Below are 15574 nucleotides of genomic sequence, written 5' to 3' on the forward strand. Positions count from 1 at the left end.
CATGACTCCTAATGGAAATGGCATGTTGCTCTGGCAAAGGTAGCGATGACATTTGTCATTAGGCTAACCCAATTGTTGCATATTAAAAAATATGTTTAGACCAAAATCTGTTTAAAACCAGAGTGGAGCAGAGGCCGCTTAGCGCTGTTACCGGCGTCCACAGAAGCAAACCTGCTTTCCCGGTCCGCTGCAGAAATCGGCCGTCGGCCGGCCCACAGGGCCCAGGAGCCGTGTGCTTTCCTCTCGACCCCGGCCGGAGTTAGGCTGGATGGACCAACCTGGGGCCAGGGTGTGGTCGCAAATAACCTTCCTGACAGCAGAGAGCAGGGCAGGCGAACAGGACACAGTCTGTTATCAGAAGCATTCATTGGCACCAAGGAAGCCAACGCAACCCTCTTTCTTCCGATTGTGCTTAATATTTGCTCGCACGGAATCCCAAGGGAAGATTTTTACAGCTGTCTTCTCCCACGTTGCTAAGCAGGGACCTAGTCACGGGAAGTTACTGTGAGCACACAGTGGTAACTTCATGGATAGTTCACGAGAGGACAAACAACAGTGATGAAGATGGGGACGCTGATGGCCCCAAAAGGAACGAGGTTGACTTCGGCCACAGCAGCCTCGATGACCAATAAGTGTTCGGGCTCCAGGTGACCATTTAGGTACAAAGCAAATGATCCTGAGGGTCTTCTCTTTGGCCTATGTTTTGCTTTTTCATTCCCCAGTAACTATCTATATACAGTGTCCAGGCATGCCACACACGGAGTGTCATTCTTGAATATTACGGATGGAAGCTACCACTTATTAAGCACCTTCTCTAACTCACAGTATCTTTAATATTCAATTAAGCCTCCAAGATTGGTACTATTAGCTCCATTTTTTAGGTGAGAAAGATGAGGTTCAGATAATTTGCTCAAGACCAGACAGCCAACATAGGCTGAGCCAGGACTCATACCAGGGCTGTCTGTCTATCAGGGCAGGAAAGAGGTGAACACAAAGAAGTAGCCCTCGCCCAGCCAGTGTGGCTCAGTGGTTGAGTGCTGACCCAGGCACCAAGAGGTCGCCAGTTCGATTCCCGATCAGGACACATGCCCGGGTTTGGGGCCAAATCCCCAGTGGGGGGCATGCAGGAGGCGGCCAAGTGATGTTCTCTCTCATCGATGTTTCTATCTCTCTCTCCCTCTCCCTTCCTCTCTCTCTAAAATCAATAAAGAAAAAAAATTTAGAAAAGAAAAAGCCCTCAAAACACCGTCGACAGGAAGGTGACAAGGGGGGGGGGGGAGCCCTGGAAAGGACATCAGAAGACCGAGTTCCTCATCTCAGCTCTACTGCTCTGTGACTTGGACAAATCCTTTCCAATCTAGGCCTCAATTTCCTACCATGTGAAAATGCGAAGTAATCTCTGGTTTTCTACAAATGCTTGCTCAGTCTGATCCGGGGACCGCCCTCGGCACTGTCTCTTCCTTTGGGCTCTGTATTCCCGAAGGGAGCGTGGCTGGGCCAGGGAGAGAGTGTCCGCGTTCTGCAGACACCGGCTCTCTCCCTCTTGGCCAGGAAGCAGGTGGCTGCAGGGGAGACTGTCCTCTGCGTGAGGACTCTGGACCGCCTCTCCCCACACCTGGCAGCCTCCTCATGGCCTATACCCTTCGGCCCTTTTCCTAGAGCCGGCATCCTGATAACTTTGTCTTGGCCTTGAGAGCATTGAATGGAGACTCTCTCCTCCTTAGGTCAGGTCTCCATCCAGGCAAGACTCCCCCACGCCACTCCCCCTTCTTGAACACTCCGGGGAGGAGCTCACCAGGTCACAAGAAACCCCTGCTGTTTTTGTGCAACTCCAGGTCTTAGAAAATTCTCTCTGCTCCTGAGCTGACCCCTGGGGCTATTTAACTTCCACACGCTGGCTGGTCGGAGGTGTCAGGGGTGCAATTGTGTCCTCCCAGTAGCAGGGCTAATTATCCTCCTGCTAATGACTCCTGCTAATTGCTGCTCTGTCTCTGCTCTCCCTCCTGCCTTCCCGTCCTGTTTGAGATCATCGCCCACCTCTTCTCCTTGGTCCCCCCAGTAGCCCCAGAGGGAAGCACTAAGCTGTTGAAACAATGTATTTTTCCGAAACACGGCTCAGTGCTGAGCAGCCCTGCCTGGCAGGGGGTGTCCACGTCACCTCTCTGCCTGCCTCTCTCCTCCTCCACCCTGTTGATGCTGCCCCTCTTTCCTCACCAGTGCTGGCCTCTGTGCTTGGTTCCCCCCATCTGCAGGGAGGCTCACTCTCCCACAGTAGTCTTGGAGTTAGAAAAGACCACTGTTCCGTTCTGCTTTCCCGGAATCAGGCCCATACCCAGTCGTCACCCCTTCCTAGCTGACCCAGGACAGGGATCACGCCTGCACCGAGCAGCAGACGCAACGGGGCTGCTTGGATCCGCCCAAGGCCGCACACCGCTGCTGTGCAGACCAGTCACGCCGCTCATGGTGCCATCCACACCACCAGGAAAAGCCTGGCCCGAGTCCCCCCACCCCGAGCAGGACTCCGCCTAAACACGCAGCCTCCGTGTCCCTTCCTTCCTCCTGGGTTTCCTGGGCCCGGAGCCTGCGGCAGGAAGCCTCGTGGACTCGGGGAGTCGGAGGGGAGCACCCCGCAGGGGCCCAGGTGAACCCAAGGTCGGGGCCTGCCCTTGTTTCTGGGACATCAGCATTTCCACTTCCTGCCAGCGCCCCCAGTCCTTCGCTTGTTGAAGACTGTGGTCCCTGTTGTCTAGGATTCAGAAACCTTTTCTCTCTTCTAAGGACAGAAGAGCCAGCCTCTGCAGCAAGCCCGACCCTCCCGAGAACTCCCAGAAGAGCCCTGAGATGAAGGAAAGAGGGAGGCAGGGTGCAGGGTGATCAGTACCTTTGACGCAGAGTCCGGCCCGAGAGGAAGAAGCTGCAGGGAGGGGCTGCTCGGTGGATTAACAAACGTGGCTTCACCTGGCATTGAAAGCCAACTGTTTCAGCACATTTGGTTTGGGACTGGTTTCCCCTTCTCTGTGCCTGGTCCAGAGTCACCCAGCTGCCCACCTGAGTCCCCTGTGGCCCTTCCCCTACATGTCACAGGAGGGAGAGGAGCCTGGTGGTGGCTGACTGCATTGCAGGGCCCACTCTGGGGAAACAGTGAGCGAATGAAACGGTGCTGCCCTGCCCGTCCCAGACGTGCGTAGTCCTGCCCTCCCAGGGCACAGGACTCGAAGAAAGCTGCGGAGGTGTGTGCGCCCCCATGTGTGTGGCACACCTCCCGCACCTCCCACAGAGCTTAGAGGCCTGCCCGGGCCCCCCGCAGCACTTCCCATCTGGTTGCGGCGGGGGGGAGGGGGGCCTTTGTGTCAGAGCAGATGCCGCGCTCTCTGCAGTTTTTGTGGGTATGTTGAGGAAAGAGGGGCCGCACGCAGGACAAGGGAGTAGAGCGGAGAAGGCGGGTGGCCTTGGTGGGGTGAGGCGAGGAGAGGCCGGACTCCTCCGCCTGCTCCTGAGCGACAGGCAAGGCACGGGTGGCTGGGGCAGAACAGGGAGCAGAAGACAGGCGCCTGCGTCCTCCTCCCGGTGCTGCTCCTCGGAGCCTCAGTTTGCCCCGACACTGAAGGAAGACGCGTCCCCGGCTGTGTCCCCGGCAGGCTGTGAGGGTGGAATGATTCGGGAGCGTCCTCTATCAGCTCACAGTGCCGCACCCTGTCCGGCCCGCACACGGGGAACTGTGCAGAGCAGAGCCCAGGGCGGGCCGGCACTGTTCCTGGGGCAGGGACGCCCTGAAGCCGTGGTGGCGTGCGGAGGGGCCGGGCAGGTCCCTGCCAGGCGAAGGCCAGGTGGAGGAGCACAGCACCTGGCAAGCACCACGATGTGTCGGGGGGCAAACCCCACTGACCAAGTGGGGCCGCTCTGGAAGCCAAGAGTCGCGCCAAACGCCTGACGCTGGGTAGGAATGGAGGAGGAGTTTGGGTGGGTAGAGGGAAATCGAATTGCAAAGGACCTTGGGAGGAAGGCTGCGCACTCTGCCGTGAATGACCGTGAGGACAGGATGTGAAGAGAGGGTGCCGAGGGGAGACTGTCCAGCAGACGAGAGAATTCAGTGTGGCTTCCAGGGCCTCTGGGCGCAGCCCCGCCCCTCACGACAATCAACAACCTGGTGTTTCACCTCGCTGCGCCCTCCTTGCCTGGGAAGCTCAGTTTCTTTTGTTCTAAGGTAAAAGAAATCCTAGAAATCTCCTCTCAGATCCCCAACAAATGCTTGAAAACTTCAGTCATGAGCAACTCCTAGTTGGAAACGTTTCTTACATGAGGGCGAAATGCTCACTCTGTAATGCCTCTTCCTCGCAGACCTACTTTCCTCCCTCATGAAGAGAGACGGTGGTGATGAGGTCTCCCGGCCACCACGTCTGAACTAGGCCTTCCCGGTTTCTTCGAAGACCATGGCGTCCAGCCCTCACCATCCCAGAACTCTGCCTCTGGCCTCTGCCCCTCTCCGACCGTGGTCCTGACCTCCGGCCTTCTGTCCTAACGGTCTGCGTGCCGCTGCGGGGAGGGGGGGGGGGCTGCCTCCCAGGCTCTGCCAGTCTGCTGACCTCTCAGAAGGACGTGGGTGATTCAAGTAGCCAGGTGGGCCAGGTAGACTGCAGGCCTGGGCTTACAACCAGGGCAAGAAGGAGGACAATGACACCGGCAAGCATCCAGCGGCAGAGTGGAGAGACCAGTTAGAAGAAAGGACTTGCCGCAGAAGGGGACACGCTGACTGATATCCTGACAGCTGCCCATAAACTCGTTCATGAAATTGTGGAGCTGAAGAGGCACCAGTGGGCTGGAAGCTAAGGTGACTCACTTCCCATAAACACCGCTTATGGAAGCAGCCCAGGAATTTAAGGCAGCAATTGGCTTGCGTGCTGGGAGGGAGGGCGAGGCTGAGACCCTGCCCCAGGAAGGGCTGCTGCTTGCTCCAGAGAGCTCCCCCTCTGTGGGTGCCCCTGTCCTCTGAGGTTGCGCCGGGCCCTGTGGGACCTCCTTGTAGGAAATGTGACCTGGATCAAATGATCTCGAGCAGCAGAGAGCAGTGAGGTAGAAGACAGAGCCCAAAGGAAAGAGACAAGGAGTGGACAGGGAGCATCACACGCCACTGTCCACAGCTCACCTGCCGTAGAACTTCTGAATCTCAGACCGGGGAGGGAGCCCGGTGATGGCCAAGGGTGGGCTTTCAGCCTCTCCGTGATGTAAGTGACAAAGGAAAAAAAGAGGGATCCCTGGGTGGTGGCCAGAGGACGACCTCTACCACTAACCAGCTGTGTGACCCTGGGCAAGTCATGGATCCTCTTTAGACCTTCGCATTCCCACCTGGAAGGGAAGGCTGGCCCGCCCCTTCCAGCCCTGCAGTGCGGCAGGATGGGAATCTGTTTTGCGTGGGAAACTGAGCCACAGAGGAGGGACGTGACAGGTGCAAAGTGGCAGGGCCAGGTTTCAGACTCAGGCCGATGGCTCCAGAGCCCTGTTCCTCCCACATGGCCCTGCTTCCTGTCCCCTCCCTCACCCGGACGCACTGGCAGGGAGGCCCGGGCAGGGTTAGGAACTGAGTGGCTTCCCCCAGCCCGCCCCCTGCACTGTCTGCGCCTCTTCTCTTCCTAGACGTGCAGACCCGCCCGCAGGATCCCCCGTCCCCTCTCCTGACTGGGAAAGGGTTTCATAAATCCATCCGTATGTCTAGCAGCTAAGAGGGCTGACTTGGCGTAGCATCCACCACCGTTCAGGTGCTCGATCTCATTAGCTGCACACTTTGAATAAGTAGCTTATTTCTCCAAGCCTCCGTTTTCTAATCTATGAATTGGGCACACACAACGGAGACAGGTGACTCCTCGTGGGGTTGTTCTGAGGCTTGAATCAGTTAATATGTGTTAAGTGCATGAAGAGTAGCTGGCATGGAACAGTGACCAAAAAACGGAGCTGTTGTTGCTAAGATGGAAATGACCGATATTTGCATTCCGAGGGGACAAGGCCCTAAGGAATGACCAATACACCACTGGGCTGGGCTAGAGAGGGAGTGGGGACTCAAGCTGTCCCTTTCATGTCCTACCACATGGGTGACCTTCTGCTCAACCTGGCCTTGGGAGCTAGGAGAGCGTCCTCTCCAACCTCAAAGTCATTTGTGCCTCAAAGAGTTGGATTTCCAAAGCAATTCTACAGAGAAAGGGCGCCGCCAGCCACGCCTAGAAGATCCCTATTGGATCCCGGATGGTTGCAGTGAGCTGATTTCCCTTGGGGGTGTCAACCCCTCCTGTGGGGTCAGATGTCCTGCTTCCCCATAGTCCCAAGGGCCTGAGACTGTCCCATGCTGCCCCGTCGCCCCTGGTGAGGGTGAGGTGGGGCGGGAAAGGACACGTTCATTTGATGGCGCTGACCTTCCTTCCCCTGCCTCCTCCTGCGGGCCCCCTCCCCTCACCCGGCTCGGCTCGGGAGCGGGGTGTTTACGGCCCGCTGAGAGCACAGCCACGCGCTCTCCTTCGGATCATAGCTGCAGATCCGGGGCAGGCTCATGCCTCCTCCCGGTTTATAGCCGTAATAATAATTACGGTGATGGCGCATCGTGTTTATATGGTGCCGTTTTAATAAGGCCACTTTGTTTGGCTTCTTAATATTTAATTCCTGTTTTATACTTACTTTCTGATGGCTTAAAATCAACCAGGTTTTAATTGCTTATGTGGAGGGAGCCACGCTGGGCCGGGGCTGGCTCTGGAGGCTGGCGACCCCGACTCGGTCACCCTTAAACCCAGACCGCTGCCGGGGTGGGGGACCATTTGCGCTCTCGCATCATCTCTTTCCTTTTCTTCCCCTGCAATGTGCTCTTCTCCTTCGCTACCCCTCCCTGCCCATCCCTTGTGAGAGACCTGTCATTCATCATCTCCTTCAACTCATTTCTGTCAGAGAGGAGGAGCATAAGACTCTGAATCATTATGTGACTTGTCGGGTTCAGAGCTGTTTGTTGGCAAGGCCCAGGAGGGGCTGCCTGGCATTTCCTAGACTCCGGTACCAGGGAGACCCCAGCTCTGCGCGGGAGGAAGGCAGGCAGAGACCCCCTTCACTCGAGCTTGAGACTCCGTGTGGCCGGGTGCTTGATCTAGCAAACTGTGGGAAGTGGTGGGGAGTGACTTCCCAAGTTAGTTTTTGTGCAAGAGAAAATTAAGTTAGATGAAATGTAACACGGTTCCTCCGAAGGGAGTCTCCTGGGGCAGTGACCCGAATGTTGGACTCTGTTCTTCCTGGGACAGAAGCAACCCCTGGGGTAATACCTACCCTACTGGTCTTACCATCCTTCCACCTGCAAATATGCCCTGAAGCCCGGCTATTCTGCCTGACGTCGCCAGGACAGCCTGACTCCCGGGCAGTCATTCTCCGCCTTCCCTGGCCGTGACCGTCAACTCTTGGGGACTGCCCTTCACCTGCCAGTGGGCTGATACTGTCCGCCTGGCCCACTCAGGGAGCCCTGGACTGGTGGTAAGGAGAGGCTGGCGGAGGTGCAAGCAGGGTTTAAGGAAGTCAGCGAGGGAGCAGGACACCCAGGACTGCACCCACAGGGACGAAGTGAGGGAGCAGTTTCCGGAAGTTCAGGGGGTCATGGACAAGAGGGCCGTATGACAGATTTGTGACCCTCGGCTATAAGACACAGCCATCCTGCACCAACCTGCAGGCAGCGAGCTCCGCAGCCCCTGTCCTCAGGCCTCGCAGACGTCCTCTAGCGCCTCCCACTGGCCATCCCAGGAGCAGGCGCTGGCCTGGGAGAGCTGCTGCTGAAGTTCACCGCCTGGGCCTCCTGGATTCAGGCCGGGAGGGTGCAGAGTGCATCTGGGGGACAGCCCTGGTGATGGCCAGCATACGGGAGCACCAGGGAAACCACGGAGACACCGAGTTCTTCTGGCTCCCTATCCGGTACCACTAGGTGCAAAGGGAGTCCAGGAAATCCTGGGACAGCCTCTCCGGCGTTGAGAAAGTTACAATTTAGTTAGGGACACAAATCGAATGCTTGCTCAGCAAACCATAATAGAAACCGGTTAAAGCTACCTGGCAAATACTCATATAGCACTTCCCACTTCACAAAGTTATTTTATAGCTATTTCACTCAACTCTTACCAGAACCTCTTGAAATAAATAGTATCATTATCTTCTTTTTACAGATAGGAAACCTGGCCCAGCAAGGTTAGAGAGCTTCCCCAGAGCTGCACAGCTAGGAGGGGGCTGAAATGGAACTCGGGTTTTATTTATCATTCGCACAGGGGCCCGTGTTCCTGGAGCTCAGAAGAGGGACTCGGGCCGCCGGGGGTCCTGAAAGGCTCCCCGACTAGAGCTGGGCTCCAGGAATGGGCACATCCTGAGCGTTCAGGAGCCAGCACACGTTTTCTGTAGGGCCAGCTGGTAAATGTTTGAGGCCTTGCAGGCGGCAGAGAGACTCTGCTGCGGCTCTTCGACCCGTGGCTGGGGGCGGAAGCAGCTCCAGGCCACACGGAAGCAGTGGGCCTGCTTGGGTCGGGCAGACTTGACCTTTACGGAGCAAGTGGCCATCTGCATTGGCCCAAGGGCAGTCGTACGCTGACCCCTGGAATAGTGCAGCGGAGGGGAGCCGGCACCCCAGGAGAGGAGCGGGTCCGTAACAGCATGTACACGAAGGCCCAGAGGTTGGGATGAAGAGGGCACATTCAAGGGACAACCATCAGGGCAGCCCGACTTGGGTGGAGAGCTTCTGCTGGAAGTAACGGGAACCAAGGACGAAGAGGGAATGCTGTGGTCAGCTTGGGCTGCCCTAGCAACAGAATCGCAGATATTTATTCTCTTAACATTCTGGAGGCCAGAAGTCCAGGAGCGAGGTGTCGGCAGGGTTGGTTCCTTCTGGGGGCTGGGGGCGAGGTGCCCCCGGTCGCTCTCCACAGCTTGCTGATGGCTCTCCTCTTGCTGTGTCTTCCCATCGTCTTCCTATCAGCGGCTGTGTCCAAATCTTTTCTTCTGATTAGGACACCAGCTATATTGAATTAGAGCCCAACCTCATGAGCTCATTTTAATTTAATTAGCTCTTTAAAGACTCTGCCTCCAAATACGGCTCTGGGGTATAGGAGTTAGGACATCAACAGGAATTCTGAGCAGACGCCTTCATCCATCACAGATCGGATGGAGCCAAACTGCAGGAGAGTTAAATTCTAGATCAGAGTCAGTAAGGTAGGAAATGAGGAATCCTTTTGCTTGTTAGCTATATCTCTGATTAGTACTTTGAGAAAATGAATACTTATTATACCACTCATAGGCCAGAAAAAGATCATAAAATGGGCATCTGCCATTCAATGGCAATGTAAGTGCTTCAGTCTCATCTAAGAGCGCATAGGAGCCTGGGAGGGGTCCCAGCAGGCTGCTGCCCAGGGCTCAGCGCAGCGCCCCCTGTGGCACTCCACAGCCCTGGAGGAGTTTCAGTGGGTGGAAAATGCCCCCCTCTACTGCGCAGGGTGTCTGGCCCTGATGCGCCCACCCTCTCCCAACAAGAGGAGATAAAAGATTGCCCGTAGGTGATGAGTTCTCTGACCTTGGCTAATGAGACTCCCAGCTGGGTTTCAGAATGAAGACCGGGCAGATCTCAAGAGAGGCCAGCCATTCTTGCTTGACGGTCACAACAGGCCACCGCAAAGCCCCGTCCTCATGACAAGGTCCAAGCTGTTTTGCATGACCAAAGACTCCAGGAGGAAGCAGATTGCTCCGTCTCTCCCCAAGTCCGTTCCTCACTGTCTCCGTGGAGCTTTGCTGTGTCGTCACTCAGTCGTGACACCTAGAAAGATCTGAGACAGAAGGATATTTTATATGTGGACGGTTCTTCACACATCTCCCCAGCCTCAGGGATGGGAAAGGTGGGGGGAGGGGAGAAAGAGTGTAAAGGATGGAATACCTAAGATTTTGCTTCCCGTTTCCTTTGTGGGTTGATTTCTAAGTCACCTTAATGACTTACTTTGTCTTTATCAACACCAAAGTCGCTCTTTCTCTCAAATCTCGGCCCCTCCTGGAGTCGTTTTTATTCATGTAAATGAGTTTGGCCACCTTTGGGCACACGTGTTGCCTTGTGTTTGCAGCACAGTGGCTTAATGAGATCGAATTTCCTTTTGTGGGAAGCATGAGTGTGAACACGCTGGAACGGCCTGGGGCAGACGCGCCACCTGGAGATGTGTTCTGAGCAGCACGGGGAGCTGACGGAAGCCGTCGTCAGTTTCACAGAGGGGTGTGGGCCGCGAGCCTGCTCGTCCTCGTTGAGCACAGCTGCGGAAAGGCTGGCAGGCTGACCTGTGCGGCCGTGTTTCCCAAGCCTGGGCTTCAGCGGAGAATTCCTAAATGTTAGTGACTAAGTACCCAGAGGGTTTGCAAACCCAGACGTACCCGAAAACGCCAGTCTTTGCAACAGCTTAGACCGAAGGCTCCTCTCCCAGTACAAGCCAGGTGATGTCGTTTCAGGAGATTACCCCATGTCAGAAGTGGCTTATTGTGATCCCCGTCGTATAGGCCTTGGTTACTGTGCGAAGAACTGTGCACCTCTCTTGAGACACAGAAATTGTCAGTAAGCACCATTCAAGTAAGAGTTGCCACCAGGAGTAGATGTTTGGGGAGAGGACGACATTAATCCTCGGTGTAGTCGGTTGTTGGCGAGATGGAGCCTACACCACTCATTGTAGCCGTTGGTGATATTACTCAATTCGTGATTATGTATTCACACCCACAACGGCAGCTGTTAATTACTCTCTCGTGAAACATCTCATTTTCTTTTGGAATCTTCTCAGCAGAAGCCAAGGGACAGGAGAGCCTGGAGACCCAAATTTGATTCGTGGCACCTGTAACAATGAAGCTAGAAAGTCAGAACACTAGCTTTCTCTCTAGTGGTCTTCCTCAGCATTCTTCTCCCTAAACCCATGCAGTGAAGCACCTCTCATCCCCCGAGGCTGTATTTTTAGCACATGGTCTGCCGATGAGCAGACGCAGGCTTCATTTCTCAGGCGTCCAGTGGGCTACCTTTGGAGGAGACGTCCCCTCAGGCACCTGGGTTCTTTGCCATCTTTCTGCCTTGACCTCCAACCAGTCCATCATCTGAGTGTCCAAAGGAAGAGTCAAGCTGTCCATCTCTTCCCCAGAATTAGTATCCAGTACTTACAATTCTCAACTTCCAACTGTTCGGGAACTCAGTTCCCAAGACGGAATCCAAGTCCATCTCTCTAGGGTAGCAAGGCCCTTCAAGAAGCAACTGTGATCCCGCTGCCTCATCCCTTAGCAATAGGATCACAGCTAGTTCTTCGCCCATCATGTCTGCTCCTGTGCTTATGGGACAGACTAGCATAGGCCCTGATACGTTAACGTACTATTCCTTCCGGGTGAGATAGGTTCATTCCAGCAAGGAGCCTTCAGATATAACTTCACCCAACAGAGCATTTCTAGTTGGGACTGTCCACTCTCAGGGAGATGATTTAAATGCTCTTCAAATCCCTTTCCACACAGGTGGCTGCCAACTTCACCCGCGCTGATCACATTCAGTGATTTTATCAAGGCCTTTTTCTTGTGTTTAAAGTTATCTGAAGGGGAACAAGATGGGACCATGTTGATGCCAAGGCCAAACGTTGGGTGATATTTCCTTATAACAGGTCACAGTGTTCTTGTCTTGTCATCATTGGCCAGGGTTTCCATCCCCCCAGACAACTGTGTGAACAGAGTCGAGGACTGGCAGCCTCATGTCCACCCCTCTGGACGAAGACTCCCCGTGAGACGTGCACTGGAGGGACAGTCAGCATTCTGGAGTGAGACACAGCGTGTTCCCCAGAAGGCAGAGCTCAGCCAAGTCATTCATGTTCGCTCCTAACTCTCAGCACTTTCTACAAAAAGGACTTTTCAGAAGTGAAAAAAAAAAAAAATGCTACTGCATGTAAAGTTTCTGCTTCTTCTAAGTGTTGTCTTTTAAAGACGTGCGTTTGGGAAATGGACCTTTCCATGGGTTAAAAATAAGCTGACCCCTTTCTATCAGGAGCCGGTCTTCAGAATTCTCACCAGCAAGCAGCGTCCCAGGGTGTTCGCAGAGCATCCTCTAGGCTCCGGGGGAACGGATGAGATAAAGAAGCACCTAAAGTTCGGACTGGCCTTTCCTTCATGTCCTTCCGTGGAACTGATGGGGCCACCTGTCCATCCCTGTCAGGGCACTGCTTGGTCATGAGTGGTGGGATTTCCCGCCTCAGTAGTCATCGGTGACTAGACCTGACTCACCACCCATGCCCGCACCCTCCAGAGGGCCCGGCAGAGGCACGCTCGGTGCCAGTGCTGTCGAAGGGAGTGGGGGAGCTCTCTTTCTCGGACATTAGCAGAAGCATTTGATATCCAGAACCCAGAGTCCATTGCAGAGCACAGAACTCCCCGCTCCCCTTGGCACCAGCAGAGTCTTCCCTCTCGCCGGCACCCCCCTTCAGCTGCAGCCCAGGCCCGAGAGAAGCTTACAAATTCTGTCTTATATACACACCTCCTCAAAAGACCACCATCGACAAGCAATTGAGCAACTTCTTTGCCTGTTTAAATATGTTAGAAACAGTTACGTATATGTTTGGGGTGTGATCAGCCCTCAGCCTGGGTAGGTCTTCACTGGTGGAATCGAATGATTGAGCTGAACAAAGGGACAAGTAGACACATGCTTTCCACCTGCACGGACGTGGTGAGGGAGCCCTTGAGCCCAGTGCAGGTGGGGAGAGGTCCAGGCACCTGCTGCTGGTGGGGATGAAGGAGGACACCAGTGCTGTAGTTTGGTTTTAGCTGTTACCCCACTGGAGCCCGTAAAAGGGCACCTCCCAGGGAGGGCAGCGGGGGTGCATGGTGGCCCCTCCTGGGAGCCCTCTCCTCAGACCACTAACCAGACCCACCAGTGGGGACAGAGGCCGCTGCTGGAGTAGCCCCTCCTCCCGATGTCCATTCCGTGTTCTGTGTCATCAGTTCATGTGATTCGGGGTTTTGGTTCTGTCTTATCATGTTTTCTTATTTGTTTTTGGTTTTGGTTCATTGTTTTTTACAATGTTTTGTTTATTTTTGGAGATGAAAATGGAGGTCCTACGTGAAAGCTGAGTTCTCTGTTTCTTTCTTTTGCCCGTGGCTGACTGCATGCTCTCTGTGATGTCTTGTTCCCGGTTCTTGCAAATGGCCACCTTGTCTGTGGAAGGAGCCCCAGCAGGCTGGCTCGAGCAGAAGAGAGGGAAGCTTGCTTGGTTTAGTCACTCCACAGAAACCCATGGTAACGTTCCCCTGTGCTCCGTGTGCGTGGACGTGTGTGTGTGTGTGGGGGGGGGGGGCGTTGTTCTTGATGGCTTGTGCCACCCTGGCTTTGTGTGTGTCTGTGTGTGTGTCTGTGTGTGTTGTATGTCCTGCGAGGGGATGGTACCCTGTCTCACTCACAGTCACCGCCTTGTCGTCTCTTTGCACAAAGTCAGCGAATGTAGCAGTCGGCAGCTAGTCCCAGATGGCACCCTGCCAAGATTAAAGTCACTGTAAATGCCAACTGGTACTGGTAGAGGCTGTGCCTTGATTTAGAGGATAGCATGGCTCTTCCTAATGCCCAGGCCTGCCTGCCCCTCATTTGGGTGTCTCTCCACCCCCAGCACCCCCAGCACACTGCTTCCCTCCTGAGGGGCATCACAGGTCAGACCACTCTCTGCACACAGCTCAGCTCTTCCAGTAACGATGCCGGAAGAGTTCAAGGGACCTCCAGTCGGAAGTGGCTGGAGAGAGAGACTGAAAGACAAGGCTCTTCAGTTACATTACTTCTTCATGAACGTGGGTGGACTAAGGAGTTCCGAAAGTCTCCTCTTCCCAGCTCCCAGTGCTAGAACCATCCCTAAGGTCTGGTCTTGCTCACCAGCTCCCTCCGACCTCGGGCTGCGAAGTGAGCGTCCATGCCGGGAAGTCCATCACCGCCCTGAGGTTATTCACCGTGCTCTGAGGATGGCCCCACAGCCGGACGCGACGATGTCCTAGAGTGCAGGGAGGGAGTTGGTCACCAAGGGGACAATCTAAAGAGCGTGCTGCAGGGGTCCTGGCGCTTGGGCTGTAGTCCAAGTCCTACCCCAGACACTGCGTGACCTTGGGCATCGGTCCCTTCCTTAGAGCTCACTTTCCTGTCCTGAGAGGTGAATGGGGACAAGGCAGAGCTGGATAATGTCTGAAGTCCTATCCAGCTCCAAATGCCTTTAAAATGGCATTTAGATTTCTTGTTACCCAACCTTGTCGACACTGAGCCCTCAGGTGGAGAGGCCGCTCACGCATGACAGCCAAGCACACGGTAGGTAAGCCATGGGCTTTCTCTCTGTGTCTTCAGTATTCTTGAGATGAGTCTGTTCTCACCTGCCCGGCTTCTGTTCATCCACAAGAGAAGAAATGGGGAAATCCGCCTTCAGCAGCGTTATCCATGTACCCAGTCGAAGGCTTTACCTAGGCCGTGGTGGCTCCGTGGCGACTGGTCACGCGGGGCCACATCGCCCGATGCCACCCCCTCACGAACTGCAGGTTCTCCTGCAGGGCTGGTGGTTTTCTCCCCACACAGGAGGGGTGTTCTGTACGGAGAGCTGAACCAGGCCCATGCTGTGAACAGGGTTGGCACAAATAAGGAACTCACCAATATGTCAGAAAAGAATGGAAGGTAGCAAAGAGCTCTCTTGAGTTAAATTTTTATTTGGAATCAAAAATAATAATAGAAGCAATGGCTTCTTCTAAGCCATCACATGGGTTCCAAGGAGGAAGCTCCTGCCGGTCTGAACGCTCAGCCCTCGGGGAGAGACGGCAGGTGGGCCACTGGTTGGCACTAGTGGCAGTAGGTGGTTTATATCCAGATCCCTCTGTCCAGGCGGGACTGTCAAGGCTGCTGGGAGGGGAGACTGCAGACCTGTAGCCTGTCTTCAGGTCACAGTGAACGTAGTTTGGTGTCCTCCTCCTTCCGGAGGTCAGCCGTGTGAGTTTGAATCCTAGTGCAGATTTGGCTCCGGCTCTCGGCGTTGGGTACTGTCCTAGACCTAGAGACCCCACACCCAGTGTGCCCCACAGGCAGGGGGCCTCCTGTGCCTCCATCGAGGAGTTCATGCAGGTGGCACCAATGCCCTTTCTGCAAACAAGCTGGACCCTCAGTTTGGGAACGGAGCCCCTTGGAATGGGTGGGTGGAAAAAATAAGGGAAGGAACATTTTCAGGACAGCTCCCTGTTTTTGGCGAGTAGCAGATGCACGTGGCAGGCTTGCATGGCTTCTCGGCGGGTGCAGAGCTGGGGGCAAAGCGAGGCTCAGTAGTGAGCATCTCATAATGTGTCCTGTAAGGTGGATGATCTGATCACCAGCTTTCCATCCAACTCTCACTATTTAGAGCATCCTGGGCAGCACAGCTTACCCAAGACAAGCAGCAGGCATGGCCCTCCCTCACAGAAACCCCAAATCCGGCCGGGGCAGTGCCAGGGCCTCCACCTGCTCCCAGCAGCACCCCCTCCCCCAGCGGCACCCCTCCTGGGACTGGGCATGCTGTGAACTAAGGCTCTCTCCTCGCCTTCCCCTCCG

General features: G+C 55.1%; 1 protein-coding gene across 12 annotated transcripts in view; it reads left to right on the plus strand.

The window, feature by feature from the left end:
• CACNA1C (calcium voltage-gated channel subunit alpha1 C) overlaps positions 1–15574 on the plus strand; it is a 579936-nt gene that overhangs the window by 432063 nt on the left and 132299 nt on the right. The gene's annotated exons all lie outside the window — the stretch shown is intronic.

This window comes from Molossus molossus, unplaced genomic scaffold (assembly GCF_014108415.1).
Source record: "Molossus molossus isolate mMolMol1 unplaced genomic scaffold, mMolMol1.p scaffold_m16_p_10, whole genome shotgun sequence".
NCBI lineage: Eukaryota > Metazoa > Chordata > Mammalia > Chiroptera > Molossidae > Molossus > Molossus molossus.